The following is a 24,491-nucleotide window of genomic DNA, read 5'->3' as shown; positions in this document are numbered from 1 at the left end:
TAAGGAATTGATATATTCATGATAATACATGTGTGTGGCATAATGCCACATGATAATTGTAAGCCTGCAGAATCAACGTGAGAAGCACCAGCTTCAGTGGGGACAAGGGAGCATAAAAGGCGCCCGAATAGAGAGACCAAGAAGGGGCACCGTCCTCGCGAAGTCTGTCATCGTCAAGAAGAGGGGTCTTTCGATCACAGACTTGTAAGGGGATGGACGTTGTGAAGTCGAAAGCGCTCACAAGTACAAGGGGAAAACTGGGCAAGACGAAAGTCTGTGATCGAAAAGTGGGGGAGGAGTGGACCAGGCTCAAGTTCACTGCCAATGATTGAAGTAACCATTCTAGTGGAGCTATGCTCACTGTGCAACGCAAGCGTTAGAGCATTACTTTGAGATGGAGGAGGCAAGGCGAGGAGATGGAGGAGGCAAGGCGAGAGGGGTGAAGGACGGGGGTGAGAGATAGAAGCGAAAGGGAGAGGGCCGGGATGGCAATGAGTCGTGGGCGTGAGCAGGGAGCAAGCTTGCAGAAGGCTAGGAAGCAGCGTGCCGGAGGAACACACAGGGATGGAAGGTCTCCTCAACCCCTCGCCTCCTCCTTGCCTTCTTTCCTTCTCAACTTGCTTTGCCTTCTGCTTCTGCTTCTGCTTCTGCTTCTGCTTCCTTTGCCTTCAACTCCCTTGCTCTGAAACCCGTTTGATCCCTCCTCCCTTGCTCGCTTATCCCTAGTTTTTCCTTGCAAGCTCGTTCAGGCACCTCGCATTCACCGCCGACGTTCCTTTCCTCCCTTTCAGATACATTCTTCTCAGAAATCGCATTTCTTATTCGCTTGCTCAGGAAGCATGTTTGCTGTTCCGCCAGAGTATTGGGGCTCGCTCCTTTTCCTACACTCTAAAGCAGCAATTCCCTGCCATATCTGAGCAGCCATCTGGATGACAGCTCCGCAAAACCAATCGTCAACTGCAGTGATTCTTCGTGCTCTTAGAAAAGTGCCCAGACCAAACCTCTACCGCAATTGTTCATCGGGAGAGCCTTGACCCTCTGCTACGCCTTCTTAGCCGGGATAATAGGATCGTCGTCTTCTCTAGACTTTCTGTCCTTCAACTTTCTATGGTTAAACCACATCTTCAGCTGTCTGTCCGAAAGTCCAAGCTGGACGGACGGAGAGCTGCGCCCGAACGGCTTCCGAGGGATACTTTTCCTCTGCGGGAGGGACCAACAAAGCCAAAACTTTAGACAATTTTGCACGACTGTTCCACAGGCTGTTGGAAACGACGCAAATCAGGCAGAAGAAGAGACTCAGTGAGTTCACTTGCGAAGACTTTCTCGAGCGTTTCCAACTGGAGAGGAGTTTTCATCCTAATTCTCACAGGGTCCTCTCTTGGACATGGGTGTGCTAGTCCACCCCCTTTCTTTAATTTGACTTTTGGGATTCCACTTGGTCCTAGACATTACAAGGGCTAAATGTGCTAATTGAAAGTTAGTCAACTCCATCCATGCTTGCAAGTAGTGGTCAGTATTGCCTCTATGATGTTCAAATAGGTGTTCTCCTTTTTTATGGTTAGGAAAAATCATTGCTATGTTGAGCCTTTTACAACAATTAACAAGTCTCACAAATTGGTCAGAAGAGCCTTTCACAACAACAAAACCTCACATTAACATCACAAATATCTACATTTTTAAATTTTATAGAATGAGACAAGAAAATTGACATTTTTAAGAATGCAAACAATGAAAGTGTTTGTATTCATATTGATGAAGGTATACAACTATATCATTGTAATTATTTGTAATAAATATGTACTCACATGCACACATTTTGCGCCTTTGAAAAAGCCCCATGTAGTAGGCAAGGGAGGCATATTTTCCAAAATGTTGGCTTGTGCCTCCCTTTCGCATTCCAAAAGTGTCAACCTCAATTGTAGCCTAAGAAATCCAACAAAACATATTGATTAGAACATTTTTTACTCTGAACTAAAATTCAAAAACTAAAAAAATTTACCACTTTATACGTACTAGCACTTCTCATCTACTTCCTCAAGACCTTTCCTATGAAGTTAAATGGAGCTCTTAGTCTACTCAATTGTTGAAGGTCCAATAGATGAAGAAACCGCTCTAGGTGATTCTCCTCTCTCTACTCAATTGTTGAAGGTCCAATAGATGAAGAAACCTCTCTAGGTGATTCTCTCTCTCTCTCTCTCTCTCTCTCTCACACACACACACACACACACACACACATTTGTATAAGTACTTACCATGTGAAGGAAAGAGCTTCATTGGAAGCATTAGATTGCATGTCACGAGCCATGTACACATGTTTTGTACCCAACTATTATTTATTTTATTTCTTGTTGGTCCCCCTCCAAAGCAAGAATTATAAATCTTAATTCTTTGGTCATGATTTTTTTGTGGGGAGGAGATGAAAACCATAAAATAATAATAGCAAAGGCTAGGTGGACAAGTATACTCTACTCAAGAATTAGGGAGGTTTAGGCATTGTACTTAGAATGATCTGTTGCAAGGTTCATGGGAGAGTGGCATTGCATTTGGAATGGACTGCTACAAGGTTCATGGGAAAGTGGCTTTTCAAGGTTGTAGAGGCTAAGAAATCTAGCTAAGCAATCCTTCTTAAAAGGAAATTTACATTTACAAGAGTATCTAGATGTAACCCATGGAAATTGTGCCTTGAGATCACACATATGGAAAGCATGAGGGGTTGAAATCACACATTAGGTGGACTTTTTTTCCAAAAAAGCTGGGAGATTCAAAAATAATGAATCCATTTGGTTCCCTATAATATGGAAAGATGTTGGGTTAATGGATAATAGATCTAAAACATGCACATAGGTTTACAAGAAAGGAATTTAGACCTTGGGGAACTTGTGGCATAGAGGTAGACAAGAGTGGAAATTGGATGGGACTCTCCAACAAGGATTTAGGAAGGGTAGATTTGACCTCTCTTGCATCAAATAAAGGTTGTTGGTATGGGATAGAGAATCCCAAGCATGCCACCGGGTGGGGAACAAGATACTTCTCCTCGTTCTTCTCTTTTATTAACCTATCAATCTTGCAGGAATTCTACATGGCACATTGAGAGTCGTGAATACAAATTTAGAATGTGTCCCCACAAAAACTAGTATTGTTATATGGGACATTAGTATTAGTGATGCAACATGAGAAGCTGAGTTGCTCTAAATTTCGCTAGGACTATAGCACTAAACCAAGTTTTCAAGATTCACTAGCCCAGCAACGCATTACTCAAAAATTGGTGTGAGAGGATCTCTAACCCTTAACACCCAATTGAGAAAACTTGCACAAATTACTTATAGTACGCTCTCAAAACCGAGCAAAAAGCACCAATGTTCAACAATGGACTACTAACACAACATTGCCATAACATCACTAGCTTAAGCATAGGTATTTCCTCTCAAATCACCAATACAATTTTTGCTTCTTTCTAGTGATCTATTCTTAAGATGCATGCAAGCAAGTTGAGCATTATACAAAAAATAGATTGCTTTGAATTCAACTTCTAGAAACACTTTTCTTTTAGGTTTTTTTTTGGGTGATTATTACTTTTCAAACTAATAAATTCTCAAGAATCAAAGTGCAAGCCACCCTCATCCACCTTGATGGACATTGAATGCACATTACAACATGTCCCATGGTTCCTTTTGTCGCCCATAAAAACAAAAGTGTCCTTGTGTAGGAACCATTCACATTATTTATTGAAAACAACAAGATTTATGATGGACTGATGATGTTTGCATGTTCATAGTTGTCAACTTGGGAATGTAGCGCTTTGTGTCAAGATTTGATATAGTCGCACTTGTCAAGAATAAGCCGAGCGGGTCTCTTATGCATGGATGTGCAAGGGAAATATGTTTTCCATATGAATCCCTTCCTTACACAACACATTTGCATGATTTTTATTAGAGATTCCTCATAACAAGGCCCTTCCACTTTTTCTCCTTGTTGATAACAAGTAGATGGTTACTCCACTCCCATGCAAGTAAGGATCAAAACATATTGATGATTTAGGATAGCTTGACTTTTTACAAAGTCATCCACCTCCAAGCATTGAATATACCCCAAAAAATAGTCCAAAACACTTGCTTTGCAATCACCTTGCTTCTAGAGCCACAAGCTTCTACTAGTAGAACCTTCAACAACAAACTCCAAGAGGAGTCAAGACTCCTTAAATCACACCAATAGTGTGCGCTATGTTCTACGTCCTTGAAAAAATAAGAAATTTAGCATTAAAGAAGCTCCTGTGGGAGTTCCCTTTATCTTATGAGTGTATTGAAAGCTTTAGCCAATCATTGATAAGGAAGTCAAGAACTACGTCAATAAAACCATGATGTCATCGCATGTAGGCAATAACAATGTAGATACCGAATAGCTCTCATTTTGATAATTTGTGAGCTGTTTTACGGACAAGGGGATCTTCCTAACTAGAGTAATTCAATGCTTGGTCTTTGAGCACAAGAACTAACTCAAATAACATGAAGACCTAGAGCTGGGCCATCAATGTGCAAGTTAGATGCATTGCTTTGAAACCCTATAGCCTAATCCACAATAGAGCAACTTGTGTTCTTTGTTGCATCTTTTTCACTATTAGAAGCTGTGATATTTTCTTTCATTGGATTAGTAGGATGCAAGAACTTATTATAGGCTCCTTGTGATAAAAAATTACCTCTAGTCATTCGAGTTTTTGCTTTTTACTTTACAAGACGTGAAAACTTGTTGTAGCCTAACAAAAATTAGCCTATGGTCATTTGAGCATATTTTGCCACTTTATTTTTGACTTTGCATTTGGACCTTTCTTGTGTGTTCAAAACCACCTCCATTTGCTGATACACAAATTTACGGCCTTGCTTCCTATGTACAACTATGAAGGAGATGATCCACGACAGAGCAAAGAAGAAGACGACTCACAGCAACAGCAATTAGATGCAGCAAAAGGTAACGAATTAAGCAATATAATAGTAGACCCTCTTGTAGATTTTCTACCACTGCCCCCTCCTCCGAAAAAGTGTTCAGCTCGCCGACAGGATACCTTCTCCGAATATTTAGATCGGAAGAAGTAGGGGCTTCAATCACAAGCTGCAAAAATCAAAGGGCTACCACAACCATTGTTCCATGTAGTGTGGTATATCATATATGAAGATAGATGAAATAGGGATTTACTAAGATTTTTAATCCACAAGGCTATGATCCTGAGGATTTCTTACACACCAACAAGCCAAGAAGCAAAAGGTTGATTTTGTAGCGTTAGAAATAAAACGTCAGAAATAACCATGACACATGGGTCATCCAAAAGAGCAAGTTTCTTTGAAACCTACAACGCATGTTTTAGCATCCATTAAAAGCTATCTTGAAGTTCTTTTTTTGGATTCCATTTTTTTGTATTTTGCCTACACTTGGCTATATGAGAATAGCTTGCTACAAGTTTGACAAGATTGTATCAAAAATTGATCCGCTTGCATTTAATTAATTTACTAATCAAACTTTCTTATACATCATATCACATAGTACATAAAGCCCTCAACATTTCTAAACACATGTCATATCCGGTTGGAAGATCAAGCCCTCAACTTGTTATTGATTAATAAGATTGCCTCTAAAAACCCTGCCTAATCTAATGTTGCTTGAGCTTCACCTATAGATAGTGTGGCAGCCAACTCCATTCCAGTCCCTCTGTGAAAGAAGGCCAACTCACACAGACAAGACCCCAACATCCACAATAAAGAAAGTTAGCCATCACTCACTTGGCAACCATTACCATTGACCTTCAGTATTGGGGAATGATAGCGATGGAGAGTTGTTATAGAGAGTTTGAAACGTCAATTATCTTATACAAGGATGACCTAAAAACCTGTTGTGTAGGGTGATTGGAGGAGACTAGGTACAAGGGGTGACTTGACAACCTTGACTCGAAGAGATAGTGTACAAGACGTAACTTGAAGACGTTAACTAGAGGAGACCATGTACAAGGGATGACATATGACCTATGATACAAGGATGACTTCAATTGACCAAAGAGCTTCAGTGATGGCCTCTTGTACACTAGACTAGCTAAGTGACTTCTCTACTTGACCAAGTCACCAAGACCATTAGAGGTGATAATTGATAAGGTTCCTAACATCCTCTGACCTCACAAGCCGCCAAGTTCGAGTATGCATCAAAGTGGTGCACATGAGAAGCACATGGACAAGGACAAGATTGCTGACATCCAAGGTGATATGATCCAGAGGCCACCTTGGTCAACCTTCGCATAAGTCAAAGCCAATAGAAGGTGTACATTTAAGAGTCATGATGCAACTGAAGAGTTAGAGGATGGCGTGACTTGAATGTATTTAGATATTCGAAGTCAATAAGAGAAGTAAAATAAGAGAGAGACAATAAGAGCAAAAGGGTGGGATTCCACCAATAGGAGAATTCACAATTCATCACCATTTCATGCAACCACCTACGATTAAGGCAAAGAGGAGGTAGAGGGGGTGGGGTTACTATTCAAAGAGAGAGAGAGAGAGAGAGAGAGAAGTGGTGGATGACTTATACTTGTTGACTTCTCTCTCTCTCGAAGGACTAGTTCTTTTTGTATGTTAAAGGCGTGTTCAACTTTGTGTGTGTCCTTATCACTCGTGCACGTATCCAAAGCCAGACAAACTTGTTCCATGGGGCCTCTTGGACATTTTCCTAAGTGCCTTTTGTGCATTTGTATATTAGTATTCCTTGTACATTCGCACCACTACACTCCCCTACCCTCGTAATCCTTTTATGCATGCACCAAACACTCCATGTAAAGATGCACCACAACGCTTCACATACCGATGCATGCCTTCTATGTTGCACCACATCACTTTCCATTCCTTAGTATCATGCACTAGTTTTATTAATCTCCTCACACCAATGGCCTTAAACTCAATACTACTTTGGTATCCCAAGATTGTCTTAATAAATGCATTTATTAAGACAATCTTGGGATGACATGCCCTTTCATTGGTGTCTTGTATGCATTTATTAAGACAATCTTGGGATGACATGCCCTTTCATTGGTGTCTTGTATGCATTTATAGTCAACATCGTGGACAAAGTTCTATGAAATATTATAAGAAGTTGCCCTCTATATAAAATCTTTGAAGAAAAGTATGTCTAAGAAGAGAAAAGTAATTTGAAAATGTGGCGGCCAAGTATGCTCTTGATTCTAGCTCAATAATAGATGATGTTTGTACTTGAGTTTTTACAATTTACATATCCTAATCAAACATCCACTTTGGTTATTCATCTGCAACATCATGTACTTAGATTGAGATTATTGTATTCTCATAATGTATAATATACAATTAAGTTTCAAGCGAATGAGGGATTTGTATCTTCATCCCAATCCCCATTCCATTCCGCAACTCCTCCCCTCCCTTCGCCCCCTCCTCTATCTTCAAAGACCTTTCATTTTCCTTATATGGCTTTCTAGATCTCAATGTATGTCAAGTATAGTATTTGTATGACCACCTACAAATAGATGTTCTACTTTACACTAGAAAACCATGTTTAATTGTGTTGATGCATCAATGGCCATTTGCATCCTATCTTATTTCACCTATGTTGCTTCCCTCATTGAATGTAATTGTTTGAGGTAAGGGCTCATTGTCTTACCAAAGTAATATTGAGGTCTAAGTCCATTGGTGTGAGGAGATTACTTCCAAGATTAATGAGGTCTAAGGCCATTGGAGTGAGGCCACTGGGTATCCGAAGAGGTCTTAATAAATGCAAAGTGCCTTGGAGGAAATATCAAAACGAGGATCTCACGCTACTTAGAAAAATATTCTCAATTTAACCCACCGAGTAGGTTAGGTTTATTCCAACTTGATCATATAGAAACAACTATGAATTAACAAAATGCGTGAAATAATCATTCAAGTTTCATTGTAAGTGACACAAATACTAAAACCCAATAGAGTTTTTTGGTAGGATGTATTTTGAAAGCTTATGATCACTTCCGAGTACCAATTCAATAGACCATCCCCACTTGGGTGGCAAATGGTTAGGCTATGAAAGAAAATATATTTGGCATGTCTCTTGAGGGACTCTTACGTGGAGAAATACCTTCTACAGATAAATTCAAATAACATGATGATACATCTATGGATTCTTAGAGACTGACAAGTGTGCAAACTAGAAGCTTTACCTTCTACATAACCTTCTACATACTATGATCCTTATTGAGTGAAGAATATAAAAGATTCTACTTTTCAATTGGACCTTAAGAAAATATCAAGGCACATTTAATGTCGAAAAAGTTGCTTGTGGAAACAAAAGTGCAAAAGAGAGAATTTATCGCCTCTGTCACTAGAACCAAAAGGGGGTTTAATCAAAATAGATTCCCTACAAATACATGATCCAATAAAGAGACATATTAAAGATTATGATAGATACTCTCAAGAAGAGATTGCCTACCCTTCCTTAGAAGGAAAAAGACTTACATGTGTGCCTAGCTTTTGCTTAAGAACAGTTCGTAAAACCCATAATTTCCTTCACTACATGTTTGGTTGCTGGTCGTGCATTTCCATGTTAAGCGATGCAACAGTCTGCACCCGAGATCATCACATCCCCTATTCAGTTCTCGTTCACTAAACTTCACATGTAACCATTTCCTGCAAGCCCTCCATATTTCCTTTATGCATGTCAAGCAAATAGTTCGAGGTATCCCTGAATGTACAGGGCAATTAGTTCACTTGCTAGGGAAGAAGAACTCATTAAGATAACTTGCCATTTGCTTATGGGCTTTCAATGATCCTACCAACTCGTTTGAGAACAAAACGTAAAGGATTATGGGAATGCCATCCAAATTCTTCACCCTTACCTATGATTGGCTTGCACAAGCAGTGTTTTTCTCCATCAATAATAACCAAAGACCTCATCGACAAAACAAGAGACAAAACACAAAGATATATGGTAGTAGCAAACCCCACACAAGTGATGAACATGAAAAGACGCACTTTAATCTTGCTTGATCGTGACAAGAAACAAAAGTACAGCAGCTTTTGAAATGAAGATGCCATTACTTACATATGAGTTGCTCCATCTTTGGAGCTCTTTTTTGAACTTCTTACATGATCACGATGGAGATAACATCTTCTCCTTGTATCCCTTGCCTTGAGATGCCATAGTGCAACAACAGCAAAGGGTTGTAAACAGACAATAAGATGTTTGTTCCAAAGCCTTGCTCAATGAAATATCTGGACCGATTTTGGAAACCAAGAAATCATTCTGAAAAACTGATGCGTGATGCCGTTTCTGCAAACCAGCATCAAGCCATCTCAGCAACGACCACGTGTTCATGAGGAAGAGGCGGTCACATTTGGGGTTAAAAAAATAAATCAATCCCTCTCTCTCTCTCTCTCTCTCTCTCTGTAAAACCTGTCCAACAGGGAAGTGAACAGTACACACTCCTTCACTTTAAAGCATACATACGCATAAGGGAAAAGTACAGTAGCAATGCCCTCAGCCTAAACGTCCTTACGAGTCAACCAACCAAACAACTGGTGCATATCTGAAGGAAATTTTGGGATACCACAGTAAAATCCTTGAGGTGGCGCCGAATACATAAGGTGGGGGGAAAGAGTTCTCCATGGAGATGTCTGGTGGGTGCAAGCACCCCACACAGAAAAAGCCAGATCTCGAGTTTCAAAACTAAACTAAACTAAAATCCTGGACATGGCTGACCTGCTGGCTAAGCACATACTAACAACTTAGGAATTTCTTGAAATTGTATCAGATGGATGTAAAGAGCTATTATCGCTTTGATAGTGGTTCCTAGTCCCAATGATCCTGTAAGGGACTTTAAATTTTCTTTTCCAGACAAAGGAAGCTTCTATTAATGCTTGAAAAACACCGTACAACTCAGCTGCCAAAAGGAGCTAAGTACAAGAAAATCAACCGGACTTAAAACAATCATATAATATCATGTCTTGCTTTCTCTCAGGAATACAAGTACACATTTCTAAAACAAAAGTCATAACAATCAGGACACGAAACAAGCAGACAGCCTTCCTCTTTGAAGGGAAACCCTTGGAAGGAGACAACTACGGGCGGAATGACCGCGTGGAAAGAAGAGGCATGGAAGGGTTGAAGCCATTATACAACTTTCAAAACAAATGCAAGAAGGCACATCTGTAGGGCTGGGAAATGAGAATGTTTCTGAACACCATGCTCGTACAAACGGTAGTGCTCTACGGCTGCCCAACCTGGGCACGCAGACCATCCAGGGCATATTGGAAAGGGATAGAGACCATCTACAAGGGTTTTCTGATCGGTGAGTTGGCCATAACTCCATACCTCATCTTGCTTGCATTTCTTTTCCAGACAAAGGAAGCTTCTATTAATGCTTGAAAAACACCGTACAACTCAGCTGCCAAAAGGAGCTAAGTACAAGAAAATCAACCGGACTTAATACAATCATATAATATCATGTCTTGCTTTCTCTCAGGAATACAAGTACACATTTCTAAAACAAAAGTCATAACAATCAGGACACGAAACAAGCAGACAGCCTTCCTCTTTGAAGGGAAACCCTTGGAAGGAGACAACTACGGGCGGAATGACCGCGTGGAAAGAAGAGGCATGGGAGGGTTGAAGCCATTATACAACTTTCAAAACAAATGCAAGAAGGCGCATCTGTAGGGCTGGGAAATGAGAATGTTTCTGAACACCATGCTCGTACAAACGGTAGTACTCTACGGTTGCCCAACCTGGGCAAGCAGACCATCCAGGGCATATTGGAAAAGGATAGAGACCATCTACAAGGGTTTTCTGATCGGTGAGTTGGCCATAACTCCATACCTCGTCTTGCTTGCAGAGACAGGGATGTTACCTCTTGAGGGTGAGAAATTATGCCAGTACATGGCCTATCTCAAGAAGCTCGGAAAGATGGATGCAAGCAGTACCCCACGCAAGGTAATGGAGGCCACAAGAATCCCAGGGTGGCACAGAGAAAGGGCAAAATGGATGGAACACTGGGAAATACCGGCCGCCGATATCCCAGAGGATGTAGAAGAAATCAGAAATCTGATCATGCAGAAAATGCTATGGAAGCTATGGCAAGACCCACGGCCGAAAATGGATGCTACAAAATGAGCAATCAATCAAATGGCCAAGTATGAAATGCAGGATTATCTCGGGAAGGACATGTCATGGTACAAACAGCATTTTATCTGTAAAGTAAGGACCGGCTCTCATGAATTAGAGTGGAGAACGGCAAGTGGACAAGACCCAAAACCCACAGAATGCAAGGCTCTGTAAAATTTAAATGTGGACCATCGGTACTTTATCATTGTGCTCTAGATGTGGAAACAATATATTTTATCGGTTGGTTTTGGAATGGGAGCTTCATCAAGACTTCCGAGAGAGAGAGAGAGAGAGAGAGAGAGAGAGAGAGATTTCATAATTTATATTGAGACACACCAAAGGGAGAGAATTACCCACAGTACATGAATACACATGGCTATCCACACATTGAAAGAGACCCTACACACCAGGAAGTACACCGCTCAAGAAGGGGGGGAGGTTTATTCCCCTCATTTCAAATCACATGTCATTGTCATAGGCATGGACGAGCATACTTACATGTGATTCGATTCAAGGGGCCCACAGCCACAGATGTATACATTGCAATGTGCCCCTTCCCCCACGAACATCTAAATACACAACGATTTCAAGAGGCAGAGGGCAGGAATCACCATTCTTGGCACTCTATGAGGACATCTAGAGATAAGTGCAACAAAGAGAGCCCTATTTTTTGCGGGCTTTAACATTAGGACAAAGGATATGCCATCAGAATTATTAATTTGCAAGAGGATGCCATCTTACTCCCACAACTAGACACACTCTGATAGGGGAGTTCAGTTGCAGCCCAGAGGGCACACATGCTATTAGGTCCACACTCACTTCGTGATTTAGTGTGAAAGCATGGCCTATCGCTCCTTTAGTGTTTCGGAATTTGAAGCCAGAGGTGTCAAAAAAGTTACCTCAGGGATAACTGGCTTGTGGCAGCCAAGCATTCATAGCGATGTTGGTTTTTGATCCTTCGATGTCGGCTCTTCCTATCATTGCGAAGCAGAATTTGCCAAGTGTTGGATTGTTCACCCACCAATAGGGAAAGTTGGGGGCTCGAACACGATCAGATACCGTCCTAGTCTCAACCATAAACGATGCTGACTAGGGATTGGCGGATGTTACTTCGATGACTCCGCCAACACCTTATGAGAAATCAAAGTTTTTGGGTTCCGGGGGGAGTATGGTCGCAAGGCTGAAACTTAAAGGAATTGACAGAAGGGCATCACCTGGAGTGGAGCCTGCGGCCTTGTTTGACTCAACACGGGGAAACTTACCAGGTCTAGACATGGTAAGGATTAACAAGGTACTTGCTAGATATGTGCAATACTCACGAGATAAAGTATATAATGGTTGCAGAGATAGCCAGGCTCGGAGAGACAAATGCTGCCAACATGGAGGGGGCCACAATGCAGTTGACTACGTCTTCAAATCCCTGTCTTCACGTCCAATGTCTCTGATCTCACAGTCCACTTCCTTTTGTCAAGGGCCAATCAGTCACGTCTATCCTTTGGCCTGACACTGTCTCAACCTGTCCAGACCACTTCCATAGCCACTTTTTCCACCTACTACCACCACTCACTAGATCACATCTAGGGTAGCTGTCTGTGCACTTGGGGAACAAAGACAATAAACCAGCCATAGATGTCAAAATCCACCTCCTCACCAATTCAAATCATATTGGTCTGTTGGTACGATGACAAGTACAAAGCACTTATGTAATGCTGGCATTTCCAGACCAAACAAGGATATCTAGACAAGAAGAAACTCGAAAAGAGTACGAAATCTAACATGAAAGGAGTTTCTTGTTTGAAAATTTATTGTACAAAGGTAATAGCAAAGAATTTAAATACAGCTCTTGGAAAGGAGATCGCCATGCCCTATCCAAAAACTATCTTAGAAACTGATCCTAACACTCTAAACAATGTCCCCAACCAGCCAATACCAACTTCAAGCATATAAGATTTGACAACCTCAACTGGTTCTTTATCAAGCGTGAATGACTCGTGGCAGTGTTGAAGATCATACCTAATGGTTTCACCAAAGTTGACCTTCATGTCCCAATTGCCATAGGACCCTCGTAATGCTGCCGAATTACTCTATTGTATTGCAGTTATTCCAAACAACGCTGGATGAAACTCTTAGAAAGGAGATCAGAATGCCCCATCCAAGAACTAGCTTTGGACCCTGTCATGAAACTCGAAAAATTTCCCTAATCAGCCCACACCTAACTTCGAGGGCATTCAACATCTCATATATACCTAGATGAATCCAAGAATATTCCCAAACTCATCCTCTAAAAACACAACATAGTGCAGTTTCAATCTCACGATAGTCACTCATAAGATTGAAAACCATAAACTCCATCACGCATAGCAAGGACTAGCTACTATGACATCCCCTCTGACGTCATCAACGCCCAACAGTGGGTGTAGACCATAGTATAAAAATATGCTCTCACACATACAAATCCACACACCCACACATACTTGAGCATCCTTTTCGTACCAGGTTTCTATCGGCACTCCGGATGTGAAGGGCAAACTCAGCCATGACTAAGGCTAGCACTAAAGGAGAAGGCTAATCAAAAAGTAGTCCAAAATCTCTTCATTCAAGCTACAACTGTGAAGTCTAAACAATTTCATTTTAGTCTCTCCCAAATGAGCATCACCATCTCATAGACAAAAAAAAAGCTGTCAAGAAATTGCCAAACAGCAAGCCCAAGGATCATGAAGGCCTTCAAGTAGAACTCATGATCATACCAATTAGTCAAAGAGGAGGTTCACATGCTGAAAATGGGCCTGAAAGCATTCTCCCTCGTAGTAAATGTGGGTTCTACGACGATCCACCTCAACCCGTTCTTCAATAAGAGTGAATGCGGATCCTAGCAACGGTTTTGTCAAGGTTGACCTCCATGCTCCCACTATCATAGAATCTTATGATAGAATCCTTCTAATGCTGCCACAGGCTCCCATATTGTGGCTTAAACCAATTCCAAATCATGCGCAGAAAGCAAGATGGGGAGAATATGTGCTAATAAGAATAAGTATTCTCTCAAAAAGGGTTGGGGATAAAGCGCATCCCTACTCCACACCAGTTAAGTTATTGAATCAACTCTCAACTAGTGAGGAAGGACCCAAAAGATCTACAATGGTCCGAAGGACATCTGATAGGCTCAATGTGAGTCACGCATAAACGACTAATATGAAAGATATAGCTGAGCTTGAAAAATAGGAGGATGCAAGGACAATCTTAGGTGGCAAAAAGCCATGAAAGAGGAATATGATAGTTTGAATTACCATGAAAGACTTCCATCGGTAACAAATGGGTCTAAAGGAAGAGTTGAAAGTGATGAATAAAGCCAGGCTGTGTGACGCTCCACATTTTTGTGTGACGCTCCATATTTTGTGTATAAATTTCTTTTTAGTTTTATTAGTAGTAGTTATTTGTGAAATTTATTTTCATGTGAATTTTGAGTTTTGAAAATACTAATAAGTGATTTGGGATTTAACAAATCCTATATATATATATATATATATATGCAGGTTTAGAGGAGGGTCCAGCTTTGCGGATTCTCAAGGAGAACTTGGAAAGGAGTGATTGATTTAAAAAGAACTAAAGTTATTGCTAGAATGGCCCAGGGGAGCAAAGTGGTCGTGAAGGGCAAGAAAAGCAGAATAAAGTGAAAAAGCCAGCTAAAAGTGGGGAAAAGCAGGTCGCACGTTTCTTGGATAAAACATCAGTCACTGTTTCGACCATAACTTTTGATTCCGAACTCGGATAGAGGAGCTCTTTTTTTTGTTGGAAAGCTGAGATTGCAATCTACAACTTTATAGAAGAGGTCGAGATCTAATTCTATGATCTATTAAGTCGAAAACTCAGAATACGCAGAGGCAGCATATTTCAGAAGCTCCGAGATTAAGAGTGAGAGTGCGAGTCAGAGTGAGATTCTTCTTTCATCTATGATTGTATCATCTTGAGTGAGAGTGAGATTCATTGAAACACCTTGGTGTGAGTGAGAGTGAGAAATCTGATGCAAGTGAGAATGAGAGTAAGAATAACTCAGGAGTTGTCCAAGACCTCGCAAGAGAACAAGAGTTGAAGAGGATGTTGCTGAATCAGCTCAAGAAGGCAAAACTTTCAGAATTTGACGGTGAAAAGAAGACTGGAGAAGATCTTGAAGCTTGGCTCGAAGAGCTTGAAGATTTCTTCGCCCTACGAGAATTTGTTGAGGTTGAAAAGGCAAAAATTGCATCTCTTCAACTCCACGGAGTCGCAAAGTTATGGTGGAATTCTCATCTACAGGTTAGAGAAAAACCAAGTGAACCTATCACTTGGGCAAAATTCCGAGCCACAACTAAAAAGAGGTTTTGCTCCCCTCACTATTACATGGAGAGAAAAAAATGAAATTTTATAACTTTAAGCAGGTTCAAGAGGGAAAGCACGATCTTTCTGTAGATGAGTATAAGGAAAAGTTCCTCCGACTGCATAAATTAGCACTTGAAGTGACAGGTGACTCTTACACAAGTTTGTAGAAGATCTTAAGAAGAATCTTTTATACATGATGAAAGGGACTGGATCCAAGGACTTCTTGGATGATGTGCCCAAGGCAAAAAATTTTAAAAAATTAGAAGCACACAACGAACGGAAAGCGACAAAGACAGAGATGATTCCAACAGGTCATCCTTTTCCAAGAGTTCAGAGTTCAAACATTTCCCAACAAAGATCAGAGTTTTCTAGTGCCAATAAATTTCAAGGATGGAGGGAACAACACGATGGTAGAAATCTTAGAAATCAAAAAAGATTTGTTCCTTATAGTCAAGAGGGCATCCAAAGCAAAGATCTGCCTGAATGATTCCAAGGTTAGCTAAACTGCTGTGCATGAATGGCTTTCCAATTCTTATTCAATACAATAGACACACGAACTGCAAGGCCACAATTAATACTTTAATAAGCGAGCAGTCATCTAGAAAAACTTACCACATATTTCACATCCCATATAAAGGCGTTTCTACGTCTGCGTCTAGGATCATAAGCAAAAAGATGATTTAACAATGCAGCAGGTGTGGCAACTACAAGGTTTGGGGGAGAGATCGGCCATCCCTGCAACATCAGAAACCCATCATTTAAATGAACGTCATAGTGTCACATCTGAAACCCATTATTCTAATATATGCCTTGTAACAGCATAGCTATAGATTTTTCTCAAGAAATGGGAAAGAGCTCTTGATAACTAACCTGACCTCCACACACAACTGAAACCTTCAGCAGTGGCACTCCAGAAGTGCATTGGCCATTTCAGCCACTTGCTCACAGAGCATTGCATTAGGACACAATACAAGTGCAAAGTGGTGCAGCTCCGAAGGGTGTGTTCGTCCCAAAAGTTCATTTTCTGCTGCTTCTGCACTATGATTTCCTTTACATAGCTTTTGAAAAAGAGGTGCAAGGTATGCCTGAGTCTTCCCACTGCCAGTTTCTGCAGCCATGACTACATCCCCATCTTTTAGAATGAATGGAATAGCCGCACCCTGCAATTGGTAAAACGTAAGGACTCAAATACTGCAGAAAAACTAGGGACCTTTTCTGACAGTAGTGAACATATCTATGGTTAACTTACATGACATAATAACTCTCGCAATCAGAGGGGATCACAACTCAGCTGAAGAAACGAAGAATAAAAGAATATAGGCTTGACGTCCAGTGCAATGGCACCACAAAATGGAAGGCTTATCTCCGTGTATCCTCAGCTCCATGTATGTTTCCTGCTCATCCTAAGTTCTCATTTGTAAAAGGCATATGCGAGCCCTCTTCTTGCTGCTACAGGGCCGATAAATACACAATATATATAATCATAACAATATATTTACTAGATATCACAAATGTATATGGGAATGTTCGCAACTGTCTCAGAGTCAATAGATAGTTTTCCACCTCAGTTTTCTACAATATGAGGCACGGACGTAGGAAAATTTACGATCTCAAAGTACAGAAGTATCATGACCAGAGGGAATCAAATGCCATCAAGGTCTGAGGTGATGTCCAGCATCATTGAGTGGCTTGGGCTCTGGCAATTTGCATCTTCTCCGGACAATGCATCTACCAAAAAATGGCCGCTAACATTTTCAACCGCAGCAATCTCACAAGATAGCAGCAAAGAAAAAGGGACCTACAAAAGAAGCCACAACCAATGTCGTTAAATGTTTGTTTCAAATTGAATTCCTCTACTCTCAAACTGATTACAGCTGCCTCTGCCAGCATGGTGTTTGTCAAACTTAATGAGGCAATGGAAAAACAGTGTATCGCATGCATTCACAAATGTAAGACGACCTGTAGAACCACCAAGCCAGATCAGCTCACTTTCTGTCTTCGCCTTAATGGCGTAGAAGGAATGTAGTGATCTCATACACAACCCTAGACTGGCTTCATAAAAAGCAGGGGCATCCTCAATAACATCTTCTCATTTTGGTGATCTCATACACGACCCTAGACTGGCTTCCTACAAATCAGAGGCATCTTCAATAACATCTTCTCATTTTAGCAAGCAGATGAATGGGGCAAGGAGGGCCATCAACTCTTGGCCATTCTTCTGCTTAACTTTGAGAAGGCTTACACAAGCTGGATAAACATTTGTATCATATACATATAGAGAGCATACCTTGACAGTGGTGGTGGGGGGGTGGTTTTGGGGGGGGGTTTAAAAAGCCCACCTTTGGCCCCTATTTCATTGCACTTCTGTTTGGAGCTCCACCCACGCTGCAACGAGGCCAAAAATATAGGAATCTACAAATAGAGATTTCATTGGGCCTCCCTTTCCTCTCTGTGGCTGAGACGATGAGTTACTTCTTCCACTCACACACATAGATTACCGGACTTCATCTTCCCATCAATAATGGCGAGGAACTCCTCAACAGACAACACAACTATATTCCTAGAGGCCTCCCTCACGAGCTTGCGATGCTTCAAAGTAGCCTTGGAGGAATTCTACCTTTGTGATCTGCAACTCGCACGAATCGGTTGGATTTTGGGTTGGTGATGCAAACATATCAGGATAGGGGACTGAGCATAGCTTCAGATGGATAGAGGGAGGCGCAACCACCAGATATTTAGGATGCCAAGTAGACATGAATATCACCTCCACCCAGCAATTCATTCCAATCTTGGAGAACATTAGAAGGAAGTCACTCTCTTCCACTATGGACCTAGCTTCTAAAGCGCTTGGGGTGAATTAGGTTGTATTGGCCTCTGCTTGGTACGTCACTTAGAAGTTTAGTACAAACCTAACTCTATTCCGGATCTAATGGTACGTATAGCACATAAGCCAAAGTGGCTTGGAGTACATCACCTTGCCTTTGCATTAGGGAGGCCTCAAGGTCATCAATGTTGAAGCCTTCATGGTGGAGACAGAAACATCTACAGGAGAAAAGAGTGTGCTGAAGCAAGAAGAGTACTTGCTTGAGAGCTCATCTAAAGCTCATGGCCCAGGTGTTCTAGAGATACAGCTGGGCTGGGAGATCTGTGTGGATCAGCCACTAGGGTCTCATTGCTTGAGTTGGTTACTCGGTTGAAGACTCTTCCATAGTTGAGATGAGTTGAAATAGACCTCGGGAGCACGGTGCTTGGAAGATTTCAGGCTGTTCACACTGATTGTGAAGGGGACAGCTGGATGATGGTTGCACCGGAAGTGCTCATATCACCAGCGAGTTTGTGACCAAAGATGGTAGTGCCTTGGACCAGTAGTACTACCGAGGTTGTACCTATGTACCGAGGTGGCTCGCTTGGGGCAGGGACTACAGGTTGAAAGACCAATGAATAGGACGGCACCGATTGTTCCAAAGGGCTTCTCCCATGGGACCCAGTGGAGCATCTACATCAAGATGAGGGGTTGGCCCACAATGTATCGCTGAGAGTTTCAAAGGTCACCCTCCTCATCTGTGAGCCTCCAATGAGGAGAGCTTGGGGGAGAGGTGCACCAGCAGATGTTAGATGCCATGTGTGTATAGAGAGAGTCTGCCACAAGGGCAGACAAGGAGTATGAGGCTGCCACATGGGCAGCATGTAGGCTGCTATGTACAGCAGAGAAAATTGTGGGACTGCAGAAGCAATGAGCATATGGATACACTGCTTGTGGCTAAAGAGGCGACTGGAGCTGGGATGCCATGCGTCAGTCAGGTGCATTTGGAAGAGGCTGTCTGACACAGATCTGCAATCAGCTAAAGGCTGCACAGCAGCCAGAAGAAACAGGTGCAAGAAACAGAGTTATCCGGGTACTGCAGAAACAGTTTAGGTCACCCCCAGATAGGGTCGGGCCCTGGGGTTGTGCCGAACAGAGGCAGCTGGAGGTGGGCCAGTGGCAGGATGCCAGACGGCCAGGTCAGTCAGAGAAACTGCAAAAGAACCTACAGACTGCGTCGGCCCAGTCTGTAGTACAGGTCGGGCAGGTTGGCTGGGTTTCCAGCCTTTAAAAGGACCCGAAGGCTGGGGCATTCTCCATTTTCTTGTTCCCATATTTTTGGTGTCTCAATTGGAGCTGCCACCACTGCAGCAGGGAGGTCCAGATCACAGCAAGTCTTGATCAAGGGGCTCCTACACAACAGCAAGGGAAGACGGTACAAAACAGACTTGTGCCTCACCATTGGGCTGCCTCCACAGCAGCAAGGATGTCAAGAATCCAAGAGCAGGCACTGCCTAATGATAGGCTGTCCAAGGGAGCAGCAGGAAGGAGTGATTGCGGGGCACCACTATAAGGCCCACAGAGGCTCTAGGAGAGCAACGCAGGCGGAGTGTTTTGAAGGTGCCACAAGGAGGTAGGAGAACAGGTTTTGAGTGAACAGGGATCCACATCTAGTCAGCACTCAGCTAAGTGGCACACTATACACATTTTTGTATATGATTTGGTCCATACTGGACAAATATCTATTGCTGTTTTTATCTCTCTCTCTAGCAAAGTTCACTTCCCATCTACACATCTACACTGGTACACATCAAGAAAAAAGTGAGCTGTGAGAATTGAAATTGACAATGTGTGATTTCTGGGCATTATCTTGTTTATCTATCTTCTGCTGTTCGGAGTGTTGGCCTTAGCAAGCAACCCCCACCCTCTGTTTTCTAACAGGAGGGTGCTGTCCAAGTAGCTCACACCCGGATAGTCACTGGAGGAGGATGCAACCTGAGGAGTGCAAGGACAGAAGTAGGAGCAGTGTTTATGCTAACCATAGAACATCCAGGGCAGTGGACTGCTGCGTGCTTTTAATATATTCTAAGACATTTTTTTACTATTCTACTAGTTCTTCAAATGCAAGGAGCTGGACATGGAGGTAACTGGCATGTTGGTATCGGGACTTGATTTTGACTTTTGGTCATTGAGAGCCCACAGTGTGACAATAAGAGGGGGTTTTGGAGATTAGGGCCCATTGTCCCACGTGTAAGCCCCCACATGAGGGCAACATAAGGACATGGTACCAATATAGTATTGGGGGACATGACACACATGGTACCAATATAGTATTGGGGGACATGACAGTGTGCTGTGTGTGGATGCCACGTGGGTAGATCTAGGTGAAGGGAACTATCCACATGACAGCCACATGGGCAACCATGTGGGCTGCTACATAGTCCACTGTTAGAGGTGGGCAGAAGCTATGGATGAGGGCAAACCTGTGAGCAGCATGCAGCAAGAACAGGGCGTGAGGTACAGCCTAAACGATGGCATCTGCAGGTCTTCCTGGAACATCCCAAGATACGTTGATCAGTTGTGTGGCTGCTATGCAGGACTGTGCAGGAGCTGTCAAAGAAAGACATGGTCATAGGCTGCTGCAGAAGAGGCTAGCAGAGGTAGCACACACAAAGAGGAATAGTAGCAGTACAGGCTGCTTGAAAGGCCTGGTTGGACTTTGGGAAAGGGCAGGTGAATTGGCAGACAGCAAGCAAAGGCGCCTGCAGAAGACCTTCTATAAGCCAGCCAAAGGAGACAAAGCAGGTCAGCAGAGCCACAGACCAAGTCTGTGGCAGGTCCGTTGGTTGGGGGACTGGGTCGGCCAATCTAAGGGCTTACCTATCCCTATAAAGGGGGAGGGCAGCAATCACTTCAGTCTCTGGGCATTCCAGGCATTCCGGACTACTCTAGTGTGCAGACCAACGATTTATTGGAAGAGTAGAGGAGTGGCAATAAGTAGAGGGGTGCCACATGGGCAGAAATGCAGTAAGTAGAGGGCTTCCATGTGGACACCGTGTGGCTGGCCGTATGACCAGCACGTGAGGCTGCAACAGGCCCAGCATTAGGGTGGCTACGAGATTATTTCAGTATTTTCAATCTTGCATGTCCTTGGCTTTTATCATCGGGCCCATGAAACTCTCCATCCTTTTCTATGTTAGTGGGCATCTCTATGTGTCCTCATCATAGTAGGCCCGAAGCCTACGAAATGTTTCAGTTCTGAAACTCACGTTCGGGACCCCCAAAAAACCCACAATGTTCAAAAAATCCCCATTTGTCCTAATTTTGGGAAATCTGGTGTCAGGTTGCATTTTTGCCACCCATACATCTCAAATTGCTGCCCGTATACTGAAATCGACCTTCAGCCCGTACATTTTTCTTTAGCCCATCTAGGTGCAGCACAGACATAAATCAAAATTCATGATTCCATGTATCTTTTTCAATTTTGAATATGACCATTGATGCTTGAATCTACAATGATGTGTTGTTGATTTTCTGATTTAGGATTTAGTAATTGTTTCAAGCATCCAATTTCAAGTTCTAAGTGACACATCAAATGTCTCTGCACTATGTTTCATGAGTTTTTTTCAAGTATTGGACTTCTGGTGATAATAATCTAGAATGTTTTAATATTTTTGCGGAAAGATATATACTTAAATACCCTATTATGCACGAAATGTTTTTACAGACGTTTCGGGTTTGCCTCGAAACCCTGAAACCCGTTTCGAAACTTGGCATTTCGAAACTCCTCGCCGACTGTGGTCCTCATTCACAAAGCCCTTGCATATCCCAACAGTTGTTGTAAGCTAAAGAAACTACCTGTGTTGCATCCATGTCGTCTGTGATTACCTTCACTACTACGCTCCCAAAGAAGATTCGGGTCTTCTGTTTTCTAGGATTATTTTAATCAGCTGAGCAATTTATAAGCTCCTGCAAAGTCCAATGTGAGTAGCTCCGCCCAGTTTCTTCATGACCATTCACTGCTTAATGATTTCATCCCTTATAGGCCACTGATCAGACCCAGCTTGCATGTTACCAGTGAATTTTTTGACCCTTCTTATCCATTCATCCAATGGCTTTGACTGACTATGGGCACATACCAGCTTCAAGCAAGTAGTAATAAACAGCCACCAACAGGCAGAAGGGAGGATGGCCATGCAGCCTGAGGCTGCCAGCTGAAAGCAACTTGTAAGCAGACTTGGTGCGTTTGAGGCAAACCACCACATATAGGTGGTGGTTGTCATTTCTTATACAACGCCAAACCTAGGCTACATAATATGAAATTACCTCCAGTTTTGAGGTTCAGTTGAGTTCATAAGAATTGGGATGACAAAATCTTCCTTCGAAACTCATATGAAGGAAAGCCTAGCTAGAAGTACATTGAATCAATCGTTGCATAAATCCCACGTATAAATCGAAAGGCTACAGCAAACTATTTATGATTCAAAGAAGTTGAAGCCCACGAAACAAAGAATCACAACGGACCGTACTCATGACGCCTCAAAGACGTCTTCCTTTACGGTTTTCTGTAGATCCCTATGCCATCTGTGACTATACGTATGCTCACTGAAAATGCGCAACTATTAAAGCTTATAATATTAAGGGCGACACCGTTACTAGTAATTAATGATCTTCCCAATGACTCAAGTTGACTGCCAGTGATTGAAGTAACCATTCTAGTGGAGCTATGCTCACCGTGCAACGCAAGCTTTAGAGCATTACTTTGAGAATTGAAAGGAGTACGTTAATTTGCACTAAAGAAACAGAATTCCGCGTATGTGAAGGCGTTGTCGAACCTGGACAGCAGAAGGATGCCGAAGTTGGGCTCGTTCCAGTGCATTCACGATCTCCTGCGACAGCCCAAGGGACTTCCAAGTGACGTCGGGGTCTGCGAAGAAGGTATTAGCATCGTGAGACGATGTGGGGGTTGTGGACGAAGGGCGGATGGCTTGAAGGGGGTAGGAAAGGTGGTGGCAGGAGGCTGTGGAAGGCGAGGAGATGGAGGAGGCAAGGCGAGAGGGGTGAAGGACGGGGGTGAGAGATAGAAGCGATAGGGAGAGGGCCGGGATGGCAATGAGTCGTGGGCGTGAGCAGGGAGCAAGCTTGCAGAAGGCTAGGAAGCAGCGTGCCGGAGGAACACACAGGGATGGCATCATCTTTCCTGTAAACCCCTCAATGCCTTCCCAACGTCTTCCTTCTTCCGTTTCAGAAATATGTCTTTCTTTATTTATATGCTCTTCCTCCCTCCTTCGCATTGGTTACCCTCTTCTCGCTTGCTTTCCTCCTCCAACTCGCTCTGCCCGTCTTCTTCCGCTCTCGCATCGCCCCTTGGGCCACTTACAACCTCATCTAGGTACCTATTGATTATTGCTACGCTTCCTATTCTCCAATATCATCTTCATTCCAATCGATGACTGCTAGCAAAGCAAGTCTTACTTTAGGCCTCGACAACCTGAGCTGTGCGAAGAGCTCTCAATGGAACTCCTTGCAGCCCCACAAACTACACTGCGTCGTTAATATTCCCCAAGTAGAGGCGAAAGGCCCATGGAAAGTGCCATATCCATATTGGTTGCACCCTCTTTGCTTTGATTGCGCAAGTTGAGAAGGTCCATGAGGAAGACGTGAAATATTTTGTCAAGTAGAGAAGAACTAGAGAGTAGGAACGAAGGATGATATGCAGGGAGAACTCCTAGAAGTGAATGGCCAACAAGTTGCTTAGCCATCTTGTCGATCGATTTCGTGAAATTCCAGACGCGTTGATGGTTTTCTTGGCATCTCATATTTGTTAGGTCTCGCTTCCGCTCGACCTTTTGCTCGCTATGGTTGCTACTTCGACGGAGATTGCACTTGATTGAGTAGGGCAAGCACGATGGTGCCTATGAAAGAGGCACCGAAGAAGCATGCTCGGCCTGCAGTTAAGCTACCAGGAAGATGATAAGCTTCAATCTTTGCAGATACGCATGTTGATGAATTAGCTCTATTGCCCTGGCTTCTATATCTTCCCCGGCTTTCCCTTCTGCAGGTGCTTGCACAAGTTAAGTCTTTACAGGCATTACCTGCAAATCTTTGCCACCTATAACTACAAAATATACAACCTCTTGAGGCTCCAGGATAGGCTGACACTTCACAAAATGCATGTCGCAACTTTTATGAAGGGATGTTTGCCCGG

General features: G+C 42.7%; 1 pseudogene across 1 annotated transcript; it reads right to left on the bottom strand.

Annotated features, from left to right (window-relative positions):
• Positions 1–612: 612 nt before the first annotated feature.
• On the bottom strand, positions 613–24,267 carry LOC147901800 (uncharacterized; annotated as a pseudogene). Its single transcript, XR_015540976.1, has 6 exons — positions 23,119–24,267; positions 16,351–16,640; positions 16,093–16,215; positions 1,814–1,923; positions 1,118–1,259; positions 613–888 (listed from the first exon to the last, which is right to left on the bottom strand). The product of XR_015540976.1 is annotated as an uncharacterized LOC147901800 (transcript).
• Positions 24,268–24,491: the final 224 nt, after the last annotated feature.

This window comes from Dipteris shenzhenensis, chromosome 5, assembly GCF_047967505.1.
Source record: "Dipteris shenzhenensis isolate YYH24624 ecotype China chromosome 5, Dip_SZ_1.0, whole genome shotgun sequence".
NCBI lineage: Eukaryota > Viridiplantae > Streptophyta > Polypodiopsida > Gleicheniales > Dipteridaceae > Dipteris > Dipteris shenzhenensis.
The sequence above is the reverse complement of the archived record's forward strand: the minus strand, read 5'-3'. Positions and strand labels throughout refer to the sequence as shown.